This window comes from Topomyia yanbarensis, chromosome 3, assembly GCF_030247195.1.
Source record: "Topomyia yanbarensis strain Yona2022 chromosome 3, ASM3024719v1, whole genome shotgun sequence".
Lineage (NCBI taxonomy): Eukaryota > Metazoa > Arthropoda > Insecta > Diptera > Culicidae > Topomyia > Topomyia yanbarensis.
In genome coordinates this window covers 274,528,378-274,549,591 of record NC_080672.1, presented here as the reverse complement: position 1 = coordinate 274,549,591, position 21,214 = coordinate 274,528,378, and the positions used below count along the sequence as shown (strand labels likewise).

General features: G+C 38.0%; 1 protein-coding gene across 3 annotated transcripts in view; it reads right to left on the bottom strand.

Annotated features, from left to right (window-relative positions):
• LOC131690257 (uncharacterized) overlaps nt 1–20,854 on the bottom strand; it is a 113,969-nt gene extending 93,115 nt beyond the window's left edge. For all 3 annotated transcript variants that reach the window (XM_058975883.1, XM_058975885.1, XM_058975884.1), the window contains exon 1: nt 20,331–20,854. The gene's annotated coding sequence lies outside the window, so the exon portion shown is untranslated. The remainder of the gene's footprint in view (nt 1–20,330) is intronic.
• Between the last annotated feature and the right edge of the window lie 360 nt (nt 20,855–21,214).

Here is a 21,214-nt window from a genome sequence, read left to right as displayed (position 1 = left end):
GCGGTATAAAGAGTACAGTACAACCAAATACAAATTTGTATTTGGTACACCACTAAAACTAGTATGTACTAGTATGGATATATGCCGAGGCATAGCAAGCAACATTGAGAGCCCCTCCCTGTTTACCCACCCTCTCGATTATTACGACGTAACTATAACCCTTTGCATTAATTTATCAGTATATATTAGAAGTCGACGGTTTTTACTAGAATATTATGCACAGTTGATCAGTAAATGTTGAAACGACCCACAGTGGCACCTCTCCATACCAAATTGTGACAAACTTATAAAAATTGGTTCATGTGGTTAAAAATGTTTTTAACTAATTTTAGGTCGCTGAATCCATTTTTGCTATCAATTTGGAAATTTCATAACTATTTTTTCGACCATTTTTATGTTAACACATTTGAAGGCGTTGGTTGTTAAAGGGTTAATATAGTCTAACTAGTACAAATTACTATTTTTTCAGTACAGTAGGATTCCGTTTTTAGCAACAATTTTATTTTTTCAGTTGCCAAAATCGGAACCGTGCCAAAAATGGAACCTTATTTTTGTAGTTTGGATTTTCAATAAACGGATTTAAAAATGTTTCAAGGATTTTTAATCATGTGTGAAATGAAATGAGCTGAAAGAAAAAAAAATAAGAAAATTCAATTTTATTCATGTTTTTATCAAATTCAGTTGTCGCATAGTGATCACCTTCCAAAAAAAGTCGGACAAAACTTCGAAAGGGATCCGAATTTGGTGAAAACTTCACATTAGGGTAATTTTACGACGCTGAATTCATATTTGGTGTTATTTTTTTTATTTTTTTCACCTCGAAACTTTGGCACCTAGGGTGGTTTGAAAATTCAACATTTACGAATATAAAGTGCACTATATCTGAAAATTCATTTTTAAAAAATTTGTTTTGAATTTTTAGCAGAATTCACCTTTTTTCATACCTCGGGGCAGAAAGGGGCAAAACAAGACATTTATTTTTGAAAAGTACACCAGTTTTCAAGTGTCATGAACTACAAGCGATCTTTCCGAACTGTTTTTCCACTTTGAATAAATATTTTAATTTAATGCGCGATTTATTATGTGTTCTTCAGAAAGAGTCACTGAGCAGAAAGCCTTGTATAGACTAAACTGAATGGCAAATAAAAGTCCACCGAAAAACCTTACTAATGAAATCAGTTCGACCCTAATCGGAATCTTAACTAAAACGATATATTAACCCATTATTGCCCAACTTATTTTTCACACGCAGCACAAATTGAGTTTTCCGATTGGAAAAAATGATGTGGTCATTCCAGTGAAATTAATTTCCTACTAAGAGTAGCTGATATAATAAGGAACAACCAGTGAAAATTTCAGATTGATCGATTAATTAAGTCCTGAGATATCGTGGTCGCCGCGAATGAACTTTTCAACAAAATACAATTCCTAGATAATCGAGTTTTAATGTCGCTGCAGCGAGTCAACGGTCTAGCGTATCAAACACTACGCACCGCCTACGAGTGGTCAATGGGTAGCGGTCTATGAATCGCTGTAACTCAAGTTTTAGTATTCCGATCTTAATGAAATTTTGAGAATATTTTTCTCAGCGTATGTAATTTGAGAATATCTAATTTACAAAAATTCGATTTTTTTCATCATGACAAAAATGTGTAACCCCTTAAGGGAAAATTGAATAAAAACAAAACATAAACACCGGTTTAACTACTCTAACTTCTCTAAACGTATTCTGTAAGAGTATATGAACAATATTAACTAATTGATAATGCCTGTTCTGCGTTATTCCTTAAGTAATAGGAGTTATTCTTAGCACCTACTATGTATAGTAGGTTGGGCAATAATGGGTTAATTTGAATAACATAGGTTTGAACATGGTTTTTTTCAGAATTAATCATCTATTTCACCTTTGAAGGTCTGTAAAAAATCTATCTTTTGACCTCAAGACTTTATTTTGAGAAAACTCTATTCAACCTGTTTACAAACAGAGCAAAATGTTAAATCGTGAAAAATCCAAAAAAAAATGAGGTTTTGTACGGCTAGGCGACACTGTGCGTCGCACAGTTGCGGGTCTTCAAACAAAAGTCGGACAAAACCTCAAATGTTACCTAAATTGGCTGAAAATCACAATTTAAGCTAATTTTGAGGTGCTGAGCTCATTTTTGATGTCAAAAGTCGTAAAATATTAAATGCATTTTTCCATACAGTGTCATTGAACCTTTCTTATAACTATGATTCCGTTTTCATGATAGATTTTCCGTTACTGTTCACCAATGTCAGTAATATCATAAAAAATGAAGAACACTACTTTAAATCTATTGTATAACGTGTTGGTTTATAGTAGATTGTCTAACTATTTTACACAAAACACCATGCGCCTCCATATCAGCAACAAAGCTTCAAAATCCCCTTAAAACTTTTTGCGCACCTAGGCGCAGAACGAGACCATTATATTCGAAAAGTAGAGGTTATTTCCCATAGAATGTATACTATGTGACCGTTCCGAAATGTTTCCGAAATTTGTACAGAATACATTAGTGAAAAAAGTATTTTTGATCTGACCACCTCAAACATATTTAAACTAAAAAGTCATAGTTCCAAGCAAATTTACCAAATGTATTTTAATCACTAACCAAGCTCTTTCGTTCCTCTACACAATGAAACTAGTTGTGCTAAAATTGGACCAAAATCAAAAGAGCAACATACATTTGAAGTGAACAGAGCAATGGTGGTTTCGGAAATGAAAATCATTAAAATTTCCGGACTTTGCTACGTTTAAACTCTTGTTAAAAATCTTATTCTTATCCAATGACCATAAATGTATGAATATACATCATTCAATACATGAGAAATTTGGGAAAAATATAAAATATAAATATTTCAAAAATAAATTTTTGAGGTTTTGGCCAGCCTCCAGCCACTGTGCGTCGTCCAGTAAAATTCTCACAATCTTCACGCACTTCTCGAGTAGAATGCCCCTCTTTACGGAGGTGTAACATATCATGTAGTTTGAATAGCTTTTCTACGGTCCACTGGACGTCAAAACTCATACAATTCACTGCAAGGTATTGTTGATTTCGCTACTGGGGCTGTAATCTCTTCATTCTGAAAATTAATGAAAAATTTTTCAAGAGCCACCCTACCCCAAATCTTAAAAAAAAAACATCATAACAAATTAACCATTATAGTCTATAGATAGCATTGTTTATTCAGTAAGCTTGCTTCAATTTATATGTGTTATTATGTTATTGTGTGTGCGCAGGAAAGCTTCACACATCTAAACAGTCGATACTTTGAACATCCTAACCATAAGGACCACCCTAATTCCATTCATTTGAAAAAATCGTCAAAAAACTAACAAATTTGCCAAAGACATCATAAATCTAAAACAAACTATTTGGAAGCTATCAGCTTTGCATTCCTAAATACGGGCTTTCGATATGTACTGAAAATTTGGTAGTGACATCGTAATAATCGAAAGATAAAGAGGCTCGCAATGTTACTAAGGTTATATTGAAAATTTTCTCCAGAACTAGTCTTATGCATTGTAGCGCATTCCTCTGTACTTGACTAGTTCATAGACTCTGGGTCTTTCTGTAAAAATTGATTACGTCAGACATTAGTTACACTGTTACCAGTTATATTATACATAAATAATACATTTCTATACTTATTGTAGTCATTAAATACGACACGTATAGTGTAAAATATAGTTAACCCTTAAATGCATACGGCTGTTTTAAAACAACATTGCGAAAAACATCTCAAAATTATCACAGTAATATATTGAAACTATGAGACAATGTTAACAAAATTTGGAAAAAATGATTTGCGCGTTTGGGGGTTAATATGGCTCCAATGTTCGGAAATAAAACCAAATGTGATGTCAATTGATACGAAAAAAATATCTACTGCTCATTTTTTAAAGACTTATTATGTACAACAAGAATGTTGCCAAAAACGGAACCCATTTGTTGCCAAAATCGGAATCTTACTGTAATATGATGATGTTTAGGCAACCAATTTGTAAGAAGATGTACAAGCTACAGGGCGTCTCCATTGGGTATTTTCAAAAACATACATATGAAAACTTCGGCGCAAAAAAGCGCAAGATGAGGCCTATATATCTTTAAAATTCATTTTTCATCCGATTGTCGTAACATTTTGAGATTTTTTTTATTCAAATTAAGACTGAAATAAAATAAATATTTGCAAAGGAATATCTAGACATTGAATTTTGGGGTTTTGTTACTCGCCGTACCACAGTGCGACCGAGTAATGAACAGAAGAGAAAGACTCCAAAGAGAATCTCCCACTGCCACCCACGACCTAATCCAAATTTTCGCCAGAAACAATTCATGCTAAACCGACTTGAAAAAACGCAATATTTTCAGACATATAATGTATTAAAAATAAATCATAAAGTGGAAAATTATCAACATCATCGAGATTATTTTGCGTCACGTGTCCCTCCAGAATCGTCCTGTAAAGTAATAGTTGGTAAAATGGCTATTGGAAGGGTGACTCATTTTTATTCAATTGGCATAACTTCCTGTCCGCTTTTTCGAAAATTTGTAATTCCTGGACAACTTGACAACGAGTATCTGGAGAAACTTTTCAAATTTTTAACACAATTGCCGGAAGTGAAAAAATAATTCGTGTCAGACACCTATGGCTATTACGATCGAACTCCGAAGTCTATCGAAAATATCATCCATATGGGAGTACAAGAGTTTGAATTATAGTCATTCGCAGCGCGATGGTCCCACCCACGAATGAAGTTAACACAAAACTTTGACCGCGATTATCTCGGAATACAGTTTTTGAAAAGTACCGTTGCGTTGAGCCGAGTGAAACCCAACCGTTCAAGTACACCACACTATGTCTACAATATTTTTTTTACTTTATTATTTCAGTTGAGCGGTTCGCCATGGAGAGTGTTCACCACAAGCCTCTGCAAAAAGCGCACTTCGGTGGGAGGGAGAGGTCATAATTCCGACAATCTATATATAGTTCACAAAACTCGAAAAAAATAGTTTGCAAAGGTACAAACTTAACGCAAGGTTAACTATCAATTCAATTACAAAGAATACTACTCGTCTTTAACATTGTCTGCATCTGAAAAGTCGAAGCACAGCACATGGCTTATAAGATATTGCACTTCTATATCTAGAAATTTCTAAAAAATCATATTGAGCTACCCGTACGATATTAAGCCTGTTCTAATGACCCCGCCACTTCTAGTTTTCCGATCTGTTTACTTCACATCCTTGCTCTCACTTGAGTACTATGGCTCTAATTTTCATAACTTTCCCTACCCAGCAATCTCTGGCTAATTGAATGTCGTTAAAATGTAAAAAAGAAAATGTGACTAACATAGTCGAAATAAAAAAGGAAAAAAATACTGAGCAACCTTTTGCTCATGCCTATTGAATTCAACGTGTTCAGGGACTAGTTAACGACGTTATTAAACTCCATGCAGAAATTATGAACCAGTAACTGTCTTACTATGATGCCCTGTGACCTAGTTAAGCATAAAATTTTAAATTAGTTTCCAAATACCTACTTTACTTCCCACGCCTCTAAAGCAAGCCGAACAAAAGAAAGCCGGCTTGGTGAAGGAGAAACTGTCAATCGCTTCACGATTCTTCCTCTCTACCCTAAGTGTCCCAGTGACTGTAGTGGCCCAGTAGGGAAAGCCTAGCTGCATAAGCATTAATTTAACGGGTCACAAACCAGTTGATGAATTAATTCCCGTCAGCAGCTGGTTGTGGCTAGGAGAGTCGGGAAGAATGTCCTTGATGGAACGTGTGATGTTTTGTGATGCCAGTCACGAACCCTTGAGAGGGTGCTGGAAAGTTTCTGTGGATAGTGGATCACTTGGCGGTTCTTCACAGTACCACGCCACGGCTGTTGAGCACGAGCACAGCGTGTTAGGTGATTCAGGGTTAAACCCAAATGGAGGACTCCGAATTTTTCGATTCGCAACTTGACAATTTGACATCGACCTTTACGGTGTCGATTATTTAGGTTGGTGGAGGTGCCTGCTGGCAAACCTAAAGGCAGAAGTGACACCCACTCCCGAGTTTCAAGCATTGCAAAGGTGTGAAGGCCAATACAAATAATGACGGTTGACGGTGGTAAGAATAGCTGACATAACGCAACAAGATGTTGGGACAGTTCCAACTGGAATTGATTTCGACTCTCGCCAAAAAATAACAAGTTCAACTCTATTAATGTTGTTTGCCAAAGGAGCCCACCCGTTACCCTTGCCGTAGACACTGGATCTTTTCGATGAACCTTTCTGGCCTGTCAGCTATTTTCAACCCATAAACGTCCATTATCGTTGTTGACACGGTGCCATCCAGCTTTCTCTCTCTCTGGGTTTCTTGCAGCAAGTACTCCTGTAGAAAAGCAATATGCCTAATCGCGATTTAAACTATTTGATCTTATTCCGACATAGTACGTGCTATTTCATTAAACTAGTGATTGAAGCACCCTCTAAGTAGGTTATTTTTATCAGAGAGTGACATGATTTTGAAATTAGAGCTGGTTCTGTAGGCATTTTTTGTGTCAACCTCAGTGAGCCTACAATGAGCAGCGAATATTTATGCCTTTGACATATACAGTTACGGACAAAACAATAAGACCTCTGCGGCGCTAATTTTTTTCCCCACTAACTTCTACGTTGTGATTAAGATGATGTCATCTAGCGGCGAGCAATAGTAATGATGTGTCATTGAGCGTTATCAACTTTGTGGCATAGCTTTCTTTATGTAAATAGATATGAGATTTTAACAAAGGATGCCATAAAAACCACTTGACATAAAAATAGGACCACATTCGCTATCTGATCAGAGTTTAGTTATTTTCCAAATTTTGCAGTTTAACTTCTGTTGTACGTATACGTAAGTCAGGAGGAAAATCGAAAATTGATTTGAAAGCCTATTTGTAGTGAATTCCTCGCAAGCTTGTAGAAGATAACATTTCGAAAAAGGCCCTATTGATAAAAGAATAGCGAGATTTTGTTATCGTGTTCCTGAAAGACCGACAACATAGTTTCAATGTTCGTTGTGATGTGAAATCAGTACATCAGTACAGTACCCTGAAAACTACTGCCATTTTTTTATACTTATATATAACAACTTACCACTGTGGATATATTCAAACCAGATCACGGGTGATCTAAAGTAATCAGTATCACCCGGAACTCTCTAGAGGAGGTTTGTGGAGCATAAACTTGTTGACAAGAGTCTCAGGAAAGTCGTACTAGACCAGTGGGAGACTCGACTGTAGTTCGTCAAAGAACAACAAAAGTGGGTTGGTTCCGAAAATTAAAAAAATAACCGGCCATCTTCTGGTCGGATGAAGCAAAGATGTAAAATGGTTGGATGTGGTGGAAAACTATTCACAGTGGAAGAAATCCTACCAAAAAGGCAATTAATTGAAAGCCGCTGAAAAAGTATGACAATATATACGCCAAAAATTGCGGAATTTAAGAAATAAAATACAATAAACTTTGTTTATCGCATGCAGTTGTGAACGGTGATATGGGGTTTTGAAGATCCGGAACATTGCCGATATTCATCAAATCTGAGGTCTAATTAAGAAGCCGTAGTAAAAGTACAAAGAATTATGCCCTCAAAGTTGCAGAAAACTCTAGCGATCAGGATGCAATCAAATTTGTTCATCGCACACTTGTGACCGGAGATATAGGGCTTTGAAGATCCTGAACATCACCGGTATTCTTCAAATCTGTTCAAAGAATTCAAAGTTGCGGAAAACTCTAGTGATCAAGACGCAATCAAATTTGTTCACCGCACGCACTTGTGACCGGATATATGGGGCTTTGAATATCCGGAACATAAACGGTTTCATCAAATGCAGAAGCCGCATTAAAAGTAGGGGAATTGTGGGAAAAACCGACACTGTGGGTAAAACCGACACCCCACAACTTTTCCTAGAAATCAAATTTTTATTCATTTCATAATGATATATTATTATTAGTACGTTTATTTAGAGCATTTGAAGAAAAATTTGATTTACGTTAGTGCGCCGAATGTCATAAAAATAAACAAAACATACGACAGCAGCGTTCATACTCGTCTGGATGTTAAATTTCGTTGGTAGATTTCAAGGTTTTAACCGAACAAAAGCTTTTCATATCACCATATTTTTCAGCACCTATTATTATCGGCCTTTCTTATGATCAACTAGGTGCATTGAAGACGAGTTTGAGAAACTCAATATTTTTAATTGCTTTTATGAAAATATGTGCGCTGTTGGGGTAAAACCGACACCCTATGGTTAGGGTAAAACCGACACGCTGTTAAGATGGTTGTGTATACTTGCGATCCATTTCAAAATACTGCGGATCTTTGTGACACTTAAATTAGCCTATTAGAACACTATAGTATTAGCAGAAATACACAGAAATACTTTTATTGTGTTTATTTCTTGTAAGTCTCTTTAAAAATCAAAAAATGGAATTTTTGCTTATCTGATTGTATCGAAGCTTTTGCTATTTCTGCAAAAAGCTCATCAAACCGAATTTATAGTGTTCTCTTGGTTTGTCATAGACGAACTTTATCACAATGAGGCAATGATCTTATGTATACCCCAATAGATCGTTGATGATCAGAATAGTTTTACTAAGAAGTGTGTGTGTCACTTACAAGTGAATGAATCCAATTAGCAGAACGTAGAACGCTTGCAACTCTTCTCTTACGAAATAAAATGACACTGGAGGTTGCAATGATGTACGCAAGGATTATTTGGAAATACTCATATCAAGAAATAATCCTATAGCATAAATACTCTTATTTATAGTACTACGCTTTCGAACTTTCTTCCCCTCACTACATGATGAAGCAATAAAAAGCACATATTTTCATCATACATACTCACACTTTATTAATCACGCATATATCTCATTTTTAATAAAGATAAAGATTTTAATAAAGTGGAGAGAAAATAAATTAAAGGGGGTGTCGATCTTACCTCTATGGGGTGCCGGTTTTACCCGTAGTGCCTACAAAAAGTCACTTTGTTTTTTAAGTTTTACAACCAATAATTTTTAATGAAATCAATTTTTTGAAGCGCTGAAAAAATTAAGTCTTGTTAAGAATTTTCTGAAGAAGAATTCTACATAAAAATTATAATTTTATTGGTTTTGTGGTAACTTAGAAAAAGCGTTAAGCTTAAGGTATCGGTTTTAACCATAATTCCCCTACAAAGAATTGTACTCTATTGTATTAGAGATGGAGATAGAGTAATTTTACCCTATACCTGACCCGAACCTGTACCCGTAAGAATTTAGGTTTTATTATCATCTGGTACCGGTTGGGTTGGGTACGTTAAAAAACATTTATTCCAGTCTTGGGTCGGGACATGCTTTTTCGAAATATTTCGAATTTACCCAGCACAAGTGCGTGCGATGAAAAATTTGATTGCATCTTGATCGCAAGAGCTTTCCGCAACTTTGAGGGTATAATTCTTTGTACTTTTACTGCGGCTTCTTAATTACACCTCAGATTTGATGAATACCGGTAACGTTCCGGATCTTCAAAGCCCCATATCTCCGGTCACAGTTGCGTGCGGTATACAAATTTTCCGTAACTTTGAGGGTATAATTCTTTGAACTTTTTCAGCGGCTTCCGAATTGAGTGCATTTTATTTCCTAAAAAAAATCCGCAACATTGGAGTATATATAGGGTGATGAGCCTATTTTCACCATACTAAGCAAGGTGCCTCACTAATTCGGTAATTTTTTGCCTTACAATCAATGGAATACGTAAAAATTTACATCAACCGCTTTGCTTCGTTGTTAAGAACCAATATAATAACACAAATACGTTGAAAACAGTAAAATGCTCGTGTTTGAGCACAATGAAAACTCGAATCGAGTGCCCCTGTTGTTGCGCTACCATTTGAATCAATGCGTTGAACAAAGATGGCAGACACTGCTCTAACCAACGGCTTCAAATGGGTAAGGTGATAATAGAAACATGGCGCAAATAGGCTCGTCCCCCTATTCATACTTTTTCAGCGGCGTCCAATTAATTGCCTTTTTGGTCGGATTTCTTCCACTGTGGATTGTTTCGAAGCTCAGAAAATTCAGACCGTTAGTCACAATACATTCAAACATGGAGGAGAGAATATTTTTCTTGAGCGTTGTTTTGGAGTTCAATTATAATTTCTTTTAAATGCAATGTAAAGGCGGTGGATATGTTCTATTCTCATCTTGTTTATAAAAAGCAGTTATAAATTACTTGATTGGCGTAAAAATAACTTGATATTCAACTAGTGAAAATATAGAGAATGCTAACATTTGCATTTTGTAAAAAGTGGTCCTATTATTTTGTCCGTCGCTATACATGATCGTGCCAATTTACTTTTAACCAGTTGCTACTTGCTAAGTCTATGCGCCAGTTGCTACTTGGCAAGTCTATGCCCATTTTGAATTACACTCAAAACTTTCCACTTTTCGTCACTGTCGTGTATTGTTTCGAAAAAAAATACAGAGTATTAGAAATTCTTATCCAGTAATTGCAGCTGAAAATGTTAGCTGGCATTAATTACAATCGGTTCATGTATAAAATAACATAGATCATCGTATCCAATTGAAAGTAATTTACTAAAAAGGGATATTACTGAACTTCTTGGTATTTTCGTAAGGATATTTCGTCGCTGTTGTGCTATCTTATCATAAACGCCATTTTAGGGTAAACTGAGTTAGATATGCCATTCGCGCCTCTCTAGAAAGTTTTTAACAGCTACTCCAGTCCGGCCAAACTCCGGTATCTCTAGACCACCTCGGAGACGTCGTCGCGAGGATGGCCCTGATCTGAGCAATATTCTTGTTGGTGGTGGAAAGCTAGTCGATAATAGCTACATTGTTACGGTTCCACCTCAATGTGAACCTCCCATCCCAAGTTCGGATTAACGGTGATTGAAATCGAGATGGTCAACGAATTCGTGTATTTGAGCTCACTGGTAACCACGGATCTTGGTGGGAAATCGTGCCTACATTGGACTCCGGAGGACGCTCCGGTCGAACAAAATTCGCCGCCGCACGATGTTGATTATCTACAAGACGCTGATTAGACCGGTGGTCCTCTACGGCCACGAGACCTGGACTATGCTCGTGGAGGACCAACGCGCCCTTGGAGTTTTCGAACAAAAGGTGTTGCGTACCATCTATGATGGCGTGCAGATGAATGACGGAACGTGGTGCAGGCGAATGAACCATGAGTTGCATCAGCTGCTGGAAGAACCACCCATCGCGTATACCGCAAAAATAGGACGTTTGCGGTGAGCTGGACAAGTCGTAAGAATGTCGGACGACGACCCGGTGAAGATGGTTCCTGAGGGCGACCCTACAAGAACAAGAAGACGGGGCATACATCGAGCACGGTGGATCGACCAGATAGAGGACGACCTGCGGGCCCTTCGAAGACTGCGTGGCTGGCGACAAGCAGCAATGGACCGACTGGAGTGGAGACGGCTTCTGCATACAGTAAAAGACAAAAAGGGCTCTAGCCTGAACGAACCGGACCTACGGTTCCACCTCCCGCGCCGTTGCTCTGGATGTATCTTTCCCGCTTTCATCCTAGCGTTAGCAAGGAGACTGTCGAAAAAATGTCTAAAGAAGGACTAAATTGTAATGAGGAGATAAAAATTATTCCGCTTGTTAAAAAAGGCATAGACGTCAGTACTTTGAACTTCATAGCCTTCAAAGTTGGAGTTCCCCGAAAGTACCGTGATGCAGCTCTTAACCCTGACACATGGCCTACTGTTCAGGGAATCTGAGGACAGCCGTACCCCGAACATTTGGAGTCCGCCGACTCCAAACTGGTCCATCAATGGCCCTGCAGAAGACTCCGCCACGATTGGCCATGCCACTATACCAAGCTACACCGCCATTGTGAAGGAGTGTCGATGCCGATCGCATTGGTACTATAAAAGCCCTCGATCCCTCCGCTACAGTCGAGCCTTTGCCGCCTGCGTTCAATAGTCGTCCCAGTTCTGTATGTGTGGGTCGAGAAAGGGTCTTTCTCGGCAAGTACAAATTGTAACGATACAACTGTTGAGCCGATTCACGCTTTTAGCTCATCGTACCAACCTGTTTCTGCTCTCCGCATCGCCCCATCGGGTTTCAACACATACTGGGACGCACCGCAGTTGGCACTATGGAAGCCCTCGATCCCCCCGCCACAGTCGAGCAATTGCAGCCAGCGATCATCAGTCGTCCCGGTCCTGTGTGTGGGATGGGTGAAAGGGTCTTCAAACCCGCCGCAAATGGCAAGAATACATCTGTTCCGAACACTTCAAGCGCTGATGTATTCTTCGCTTCCAGTTTTTTGCCCTTTGCTCCGACATCTTGTGATCAGATTTCAAACTTTTCTCTCGCCGACGACGATAGTATCCCGCACCTCAGTCGACCAAGCGACCGTGAGCCGTTCCGATACTGTTCGTGGGATTGACGAAAGTATCTTCCAACACGGCAACATGGCTTCGCTCTCTGCTGTACCTGATCGTTCCTCCAACAACATCGAGGTTTACCAGAATGTAGGCGGCTTAAATTCATCAATCGACAGCTATTTGCTCGCGACCACGGGTTGCTGTTACGATGTTATCGCCTTGACCGAGACGTGGCTCGGCAACCGTGCTCACCAGGTGTTTGGTTCAACATTCGATGTCTACCGCTGTGACCACAACGCCCTCAACAGTCGGTGGTGTGCTTATCGCCGTTCGACATGGTATAAAAGCCCGAGTGATCAACGATGAACGGTGGGCAAGCTCCGTACAAGTGTGGATATCAGTGAAACTTGTCGATCGCAATCTGTTCCTGTGTGTTGTGTATTTTCCACCTGACAGAATTCTTGATTCCAGCCTGATCGATGTACATATTTCCTGCGTTTTTTTATCGCCTCGAACGCTGCCCCGTATGACGATATTGTTATACAAAGCGACTTCAATTTACCTGGCTTGACGTAGTGCCAGGCAAGTAATGGATTTCTACGATTGGATATCGAAAAATCTGTGCTTTTAACAATGCCAGTTGTATTTTGGACAACTACAGCAGCGCAACTCTTCGGAAAATTAACAATGTCACCAACGAGAATGGACGTACATTGGACATCTGCTTTGACAGTGCCCTAGACTACGTTCCGTACTAGTGCACTGCTCCGACTCCTTTAGTCAAGCAGGTGCGTCATCATCCCCCGCTACATCTTGTATTCGCTGGTAACTTAGGAGTGAATTTTGAAAACGTCTCAAGCTCTATCGTCTACGATTTTAAAAACGCTGATTACGACAGCATCGTTAGCACGCTGTTGGATACAAACTGGGATTAAAATCTTAACAATGACGACGCGAACGGGTCAGCGATGACGATTTCTTATATTCTTAACTACATTATCGACCGCCATGTGCCAAAACGAACAATTAGTACTTATCAATATCCTCCCAGGCAATCAACCGTCCTTAGACGATTGAAATCTGCCAAACGAGCTGCATTTAAAAAATTCTCGAAACATTACGAAATCACTACTTTCAACTCAACCACGAATACAAACTGCAAAGCAGACGCACCTTTTTTAGACACCAGCGAAACGTCGAGCGTCAACTGAAATCTAAGCCCAAGGTGTTCTGGAAGTTAACGAGCAGCGAAAAGAATCCGGTTTACCTTCTTGTTTGTCGTTTAATGAAGTTTTAGGCACCGACACTAAGGAAATTTGCCAACTGTTCTCCGACAAATTTTCAAGCGTTTTTTTTTTCAACGAGCTCCTTCCACCACAAGTCGCTACCGCCGCCAATTTAACTCCTTCTCTAGAACGAACCATCAATCGAATTTGTGTCGATTCTTGCAGCAAATTCCAAACTGAAAGCATGTTTCTCCCCGGCCCCAGATAGTGTTTCCTCGATTATTTTCAAAAAGTGCATCAGTGGGCTTCTTGAACCACTTTAGCGAGTCTTCGAGCTATCTCTCAGTACTGGAATATTCTCTTCCTGCTGGAAAGTAGCGCACATGTTTCCAGTTCATAAAAAAGGAAACAAATCGAACATTATCGGGGAATCTTGTGCTTAAGTGCCGTATCAAAACTATTCGAGCTGGTTGTTTTAGACCCTATTTTCTTTCACTGCAAACATTACATTGCAGATGACCAACACGGTTTTATGCCTAAACGATCGACAACGACCAACCTGCTTTCGCTCACAACATATGTGCCAAGCCATCTCGGTGCAGTAATATTCCTCCTCTACTTTACTGACGTCAATATCACATTACAAGGACCCCGCCTTTCTTTCGCCGACGGCATGAAAATTTTTCGACAAATACGGGATAAAACCAATGGCGAGCTTCTTCAGAGGGAACTGGAAAGCTTTAGTACTTGGCGTGATCTAAACAGAATGGTACTAAACCCGAGCAAATGCTCAATCGCTACGTTCACGCGAAAGCGACTCAGTTTAACTACCGCGGAGAAATGGTCGTTAAACATTTCTTCGACTCGAATATTCCTTTTTACTCTTAATGAAGGATCCCGAAGTTATCATGGATTCGGCAAACCACATACTTCATACATCGTGGATATCATTCACTACACACAGTGGTCACCTTCCATACAGAAGTTGGACAAAACCTCAAAAGTGGTTCGAATTCGATGAAAACTTCACATTAGGGTAATTTGATGGCGCTGAATTCATATTTGATGTCATATTTTTATTTATTTTTACCTAAAAATTTTGGCACTTAATGTGGTTCGAAAATTCAACATTTCGTCGCTGTTGTGCTATCTTATGACAAGCGCCATTTTGCACATTTCGAGAAAAACGATTTTTAAAGTTTGGGATTGAATATCATGAAACTTATAAATGGTAAAAACATTTCAGAGAAGACAATTGTTGCTTCTACCTATTCTCTATTAATCTTTCAAATATTATGAAGATCGGTTGACTATGTTGCGTGTTTTCACTAAAAATGTAAACAAAAGTCGCACTCACACGTGTCATAGGTGTGTATTGATGAAAAAATTTGTATGACGTGTCATAATCGGGCATGGAAAATTTTCCATAGAAAAAAATCACCACTTATGAACTTTTATTCATATCTTTGGTTTAATTTGGTCTATATACAATCGGTAAAATGCATTTTGAAGGAAATGAGTCTGGGAATCTAGAATAAATAGTTATTTTTGGTTACAGTGTTGCCAAATAGGCAATATTTCTAGTTTAAAGCTAAAACTGCGTTTTTCTTCCAATACATGTATTTTTCTTTTGAAAATTATTATGCCATTGTGTTCCTACGACATTTTTACACATAAAAGCAACGAAAACTTTATTATAACTTGAGCCAATCCCAAGATATAATGATTTGAAGCAAAAAACTCACAATTTCTAATCACTTTTCTCGCTATATTTCAGTAACCAAGCAAAATTTTAAAATTCTGGAAACGCCATCTTGTAGAGATTCGTTAGACGAGTAATGTGGCATATCTAACTCAGTTTACCCCAAAATGGCGTTTGTCATAAGATAGCACAACAGCGACGATTTACGAATATAAAGTGCACTATATCTGAAAATTCGTATTCAAAAAATTTGATGCAGTGAGTACATAATATTTAAATTTTGATAATGCTAGGAGACATTTATAAATTACGAACTCTGGGTAATCAAACACTACCTTGCGTCTCCTTCAGACATATTATGAAAAATCACCATTTTTCATACCACGGGGCAGAAAGTGGCAAAATAAGACATTCATTTTCGGAAAGTACACTAATTTTCTAGTATCATTAACTACGAGCGATCTTTCCGAACTGTTTAAAAAAAGTTTAGCCACTTTGAAGATTAAAATTTAAATTTAATGCGCGATTTATTATTTGTTCTTTATGTCTGAGCGAGAATAAAGGCTTGTAACGACTCAATCGAATGGAAAGTATAAGTACAGCATATAACCTTTCAAATGAAACCAGTTCGAGCCTAATCGGAATCTTAACTAAAAAGATATATCCATTTGAATAACACAGGTTTGAATACAGTTTTTTCCCGAAGTGTTCATCTGTTTCACCTTTGAAGCTCTGTAAAAAATCTCTTTCGTCCTCAAGACTTAATATTTTGAGGAGATTTATTTATAAACAGATAAAAATATTAAATCATGAAAACCCCAAAATAAAATTTTGAGGTTTTGTCCGACTAGGCGACATTGTGTGACAGCTTGGGTTCATCTTCCGAATAGCGAAAAATTTCAGTGACGTATAAGCTGTCTTAAATCGCTTTACTGCGCGTTGGTCCGCTCTACGTCAGAATATTGTTCTGCTGCACAGGGGTCCCCCCACAGGCTAATAGTACAAAAAAAAATATTTCGACAAAAACGTGTTTTCGTCTCTCGATTATATGGTTATGGATGTACGGTGATGAGCCTATTTGCGCCATGTTTCTATTATCACCCTACCCATTTAAAGCCGTTGGTTAGAGCAGTGATTGCTATCTTTGTTCAACGCATTGAGTCAAATGGTAGCGCAACAATAGGGGCACTCGATTCGAGTTTTCATTGTGCTCAAACACAAGAATTTTACTGTTTTCAACGCATTTGTGTTATTATATTGGTTCTTAACAACGAAGCAAAGCGGTTGATGTCAATTTTTACGCATTCCATTGATTGTAAGGTAAGAAATTACCGAATTAGTGAGGCACCTTGCTTAGTATGGTGAAAATAGGCTCATCACCCTATGTTTTATTGTTTCTAACTTGATTTGGCAAACAATGAACTGATTTTTTAGTATATAAATGAATGCTTAGGGTGGTTCGTTATTTACCAAAGTCAAATAATATTGATAATTGATTGTTCAACAGAATCTTTTTTGTCGAGCTGTAGTTATCAATATTAGTATATTTTCATCGGACAACGTAACTATTAGCAGTGCATTGAACGATAATTATCGGGTTTTGGTTAATATGAAGTGTAGAAAGATGAGTATTTTTGTATATGTATTCGAAGAACCTACAAATATTGAACTTGGCTTATATACAAATATTGAACTTGGCTTTAACTAAGTTTTTCCTTCGATATCCCTCGCGAATTTTGCTTTAAAATGGCCTTCAGACTATTCAGTTCCACTTAAACTAGGTTTTAGCTGCGCAAGTCTGCGCCCAGAATGCCTAGAGAATCTAAGTTGTATATGTATATGTTGGAAGAGATAATACAAGACGAAAAACAATATTTCACATTTTAAAATTATATTATTTTATTATTACTTCAGATCTTGAAACTTTATAGCCTTATTATTATTTTCACAAAAAATTTCGATCGGATCATTACAACTTAAGTTATAATAATTTGTTGGACGCTGCTTTTCGAAATACATGTACGAGGCAAACGACTCACTCCACTTCGTACCACTACGATGTTCTCGAATACGGATTTTTTGGAAAGCCCGTTGCGATTCATACGATGTCCGTAGTTCCTATTTACAAATAAATTTAAAGTCATGAACTGTTGCTTCTTTTTAAAATTATTGGTACCATAATGAGGTTTTTTTAATTTATGCGAAAAGCTTTATTTTTACAGTAGCTAAAACCCTTTGTATTCATAAAAACTTTCGGGGAAAAATTCACAATTAATTTGAAATTTTGTCGTGAGCTTGCTATTGTAATCACGAACCATATTCAAAATTTCAAAATTGGTCTGTGATTTTGTTCACGAGATATCAGGATCACTGGAAATGATATCAAAATATTGGCGTTCTAGCACAAAAGCTGCAGTTTCGAGAATTTTCAATGAAAAGTCGTGATTCTTTTTTTACAAGCACATCAAAACATGTACTATTTGATACTCTAAAAATGTTAGAGCGAAAAATAATGATAATTAAATATGAATGATTAGTGTAATATGAAAGGTCATATAACACTGTTAGGTGAATACAATCAATTTTCTAATGTGAGATTCGGACTCAGCGACCCAAAATTTACTAAAGAAATATGGTTTTGTATCGATGTTTGCATTGCATATATTTATGACCGCCTCTCTTGGGGAATAGAACCACTGTGTGCTGTTTGGAATCCGTACTACCAGAACGGGATTGACAGGATCGAGGCTGTCCAACGCCGTTTCATACACTTCGCCCTTCGGCATCTCCCATGGCGAAACAGATTTCAGCTATGAAATCAGTTGCCAACTAATACACTCTGCATTCGGAGGGACTGCTTTCGAGCCCTGTTCGTCTCGGTCTTACTCTCTGCCAAAGTGGATTGTACTACAATTCTAGAACGCCTGAATCTTCAAGCCCGCATTCGAACACTGCGTATACTAACTCTCTTCTGCGACTACCTTGTAGGAGAACCAACTACGCTCGCCACAGCGCTGTGACCGTACTTCAGCGAGTCTTCGATAGAGTTGCCACAGGTTTCGACTTTCACTGAACTAGAAATATGATTAATAATATTTTTTGTCTAACCTTAAGTGTAACTAGGCTAAGAACCACCATTGGGGCCAAGAGACCTGTTGGTGTTTATACAACAAATAAAGCAAATAAATTATGATTCTGCATTAAAAAGACAACAATAATCCAGGCGAACAGTAGATGAATAAAATCGACCAATTCGTTGAAGAATAATAAATAGACATGTGTAAAAATATGTAAGATATGTAAAATGTAAATGTAAGCCGAAATTGGTATGAGCGCAAGCATGAGTACTGATGAAATTGTTTGCATCATGGTATGCACTGCACAGTTGATCGTAGAATACTCTGCTGGCCTATTAGACCCATCTTGTATCTTCTGTGTATGTATGAAAATAGGTTTCTCTCGAGTAATCTATGTTTGATATTTCATAATTGTATTTTAACGTCAAATTTCCATACACAAACTTCACTAGATGTACAACTTCGTAACTAAAATACCTGTAGTCACCGGATTTGTAAGTCCCGCTTGCCTTTTAGGGGGTAATTGTACAAGAATGATTAGATTAAAGGAATGCTTTGAATTGTTATGAAACGGACAATCGAGTAGATATCACGTGATCTGATGGATTGATCTTTGAAATAACCATCGTGGTATGAATCTCCTGAACATTTATATTTTTTATTTTCTAAGCAAAAATTATCAAACGTTTAGTATTTTATTCCGCGCAATTTCGTAAAACGACTACAATCACGGGAATGTTTGAGTTTTTCAAGTGAACCGCAGAATTTGCTCAAAGAAGAACATCCGTTTGACCTAGTGGGCAAAACGTACCACTTACTAATACACGTATACCTCATACAACCGGATTCATATGGCCTAACGGGTGCGGTGTCTTCTGTGCTAAGGTTCAACCTGTAATTACTACATTGTAACACATCATTATAGGTATTACTTTGTATCGCAAAAAAGCTCGTTTCATGACAGATATGAGGCCACGGGACCGGCATATTGTTTTCTACCGCCATTCGTTTGCACCAGAGAATAAGAGCTACCAAATAGAACTGGCATGCAGCATGCTATAGAATGGGATAGAAGAGAGTGAGAGTTCTCGTGGCTTCAGCACTTTCTGCACATGCTCATTGGCTACTCAACTGATTGAAACTCGCTTTTAAGAATTTTTCGTAATGCTTCTCTGTAGTAAATGTAAGGAATACAGAAGCTTTCTGTTACTGAGATCCAAAATTTGATTAGGTTGTCAATTCCATGCATAAGGACGCGATATGCAGGAATCCGAGCATTCGAGAGGATTTGGTATTTCACGTGTTTACACGATTCACACAGTCTACGAAGGGGCAGGTTGCTTTTGTATTACTATTCTAGTGCTCCTTTTTAGGGGGGTGTATCAAAAAAATAATAGGCATGTGAAGGTTGATAACCTTTTCCTCTCGGCAGCTGTGGCGGCCGTTTTTATTGCAGCAAAGCTGCTTTTACACTAGCATTCACAGCTGCAAATTATCGTTCGAGCTCCTTCCTGTAGGTGTCTCCTCTTAATGGGTATCCTCGCTCTACATGTACTTCAAGTTGGGTTGAAATCGATTGAAATGGTAGATTTTCCCGAATGATAAGAACTGAGCTTTCTTCTTGCCAATCACAAAATATTGGGTGGGCGGAATGTGTAGTGTCTGTGCGACACTCAATACATTATTCGTTATGTTTGCTGAAATTGAATGCAAATTCAACGATTCAATGATGTGCATGGCTGTCAATACTCGCCCTATTTGAAGGCAAGCAAGAGGGATTACTGTGTGTTGGATTAGCTTTTCTCACAATCGACCGGAAGCAGAACACGAAAATGTTGGTTTGCTTTCTATCCATTTATATTGTTGGCACCAGTTCCTTTGGGACTATTACAGAAAATAATTCACCTTCTTATTTTTCACATAACAATAAAGGGAAGATGTGGCCTATAGCTTCGTTTTCATGTTACGTAAATAAACACACATTTCACTCTGTAGACCCATTTGATAATTTACTAAGCTTCAATTCCGTTTTCACTAAACCGAATCATAGCACATATCTTCGATTTTCGCACTATTTCTTCCTAGGTTAGCAGATTTCTGGCACACATCATTTTATCCTTCTCGGCCATACATAATTTCCAAACGAATGCGTTTTTGAGAACTCCACCATACAGTTTTTTTATTACTACAAATCCAACCGACAAGGATTCGTTTTCGAATGGACAGGAAAATATTTTATAATCCTGTCCTACGGCGAGCTGTTCCGTAGCACTATTTGTGAGTGAGTGTGCGAGTTGTGTGTTTGTAGCCGTGTCTCGATGTCCTATCTGTATATGTACAACAATGTATATGCGTATGTGTGTTTTAGTGGTGGTGTGAAGAGGCTCGAGAGTGCCGTGAAAAACGGTGCTATCGCGAAAGGTTGTACGACGTGGACTGCAAGCGATGAAGCTTTGCATGAAACGCTTCGCCTACGAGAGCTGAAAAATCCTTTCCTGCCTGTTTGATCGTGAGAACCGAGAGATGGTTCCCTTGTTCTACTCGGAGAATTTGCGAGAGCTTTAAGAGTGGGTGGTAAACACGTGAAAAGTTATGTTTGGTTGTTTTGATTTGTTTATTTGTACTTATCCTAAGAAAAGCTATGTAACGATTGCGAGTAAAGAGATAAACAACCCGATTTTTTTTATGAAAAACTCCTTCTATCCACCTCACAGTGTGCTGAGATATTTCTTATAACTCTTACAAATCTCTCTTCGAATATTAGGGGAACTGCGTCGAAGATGGACACT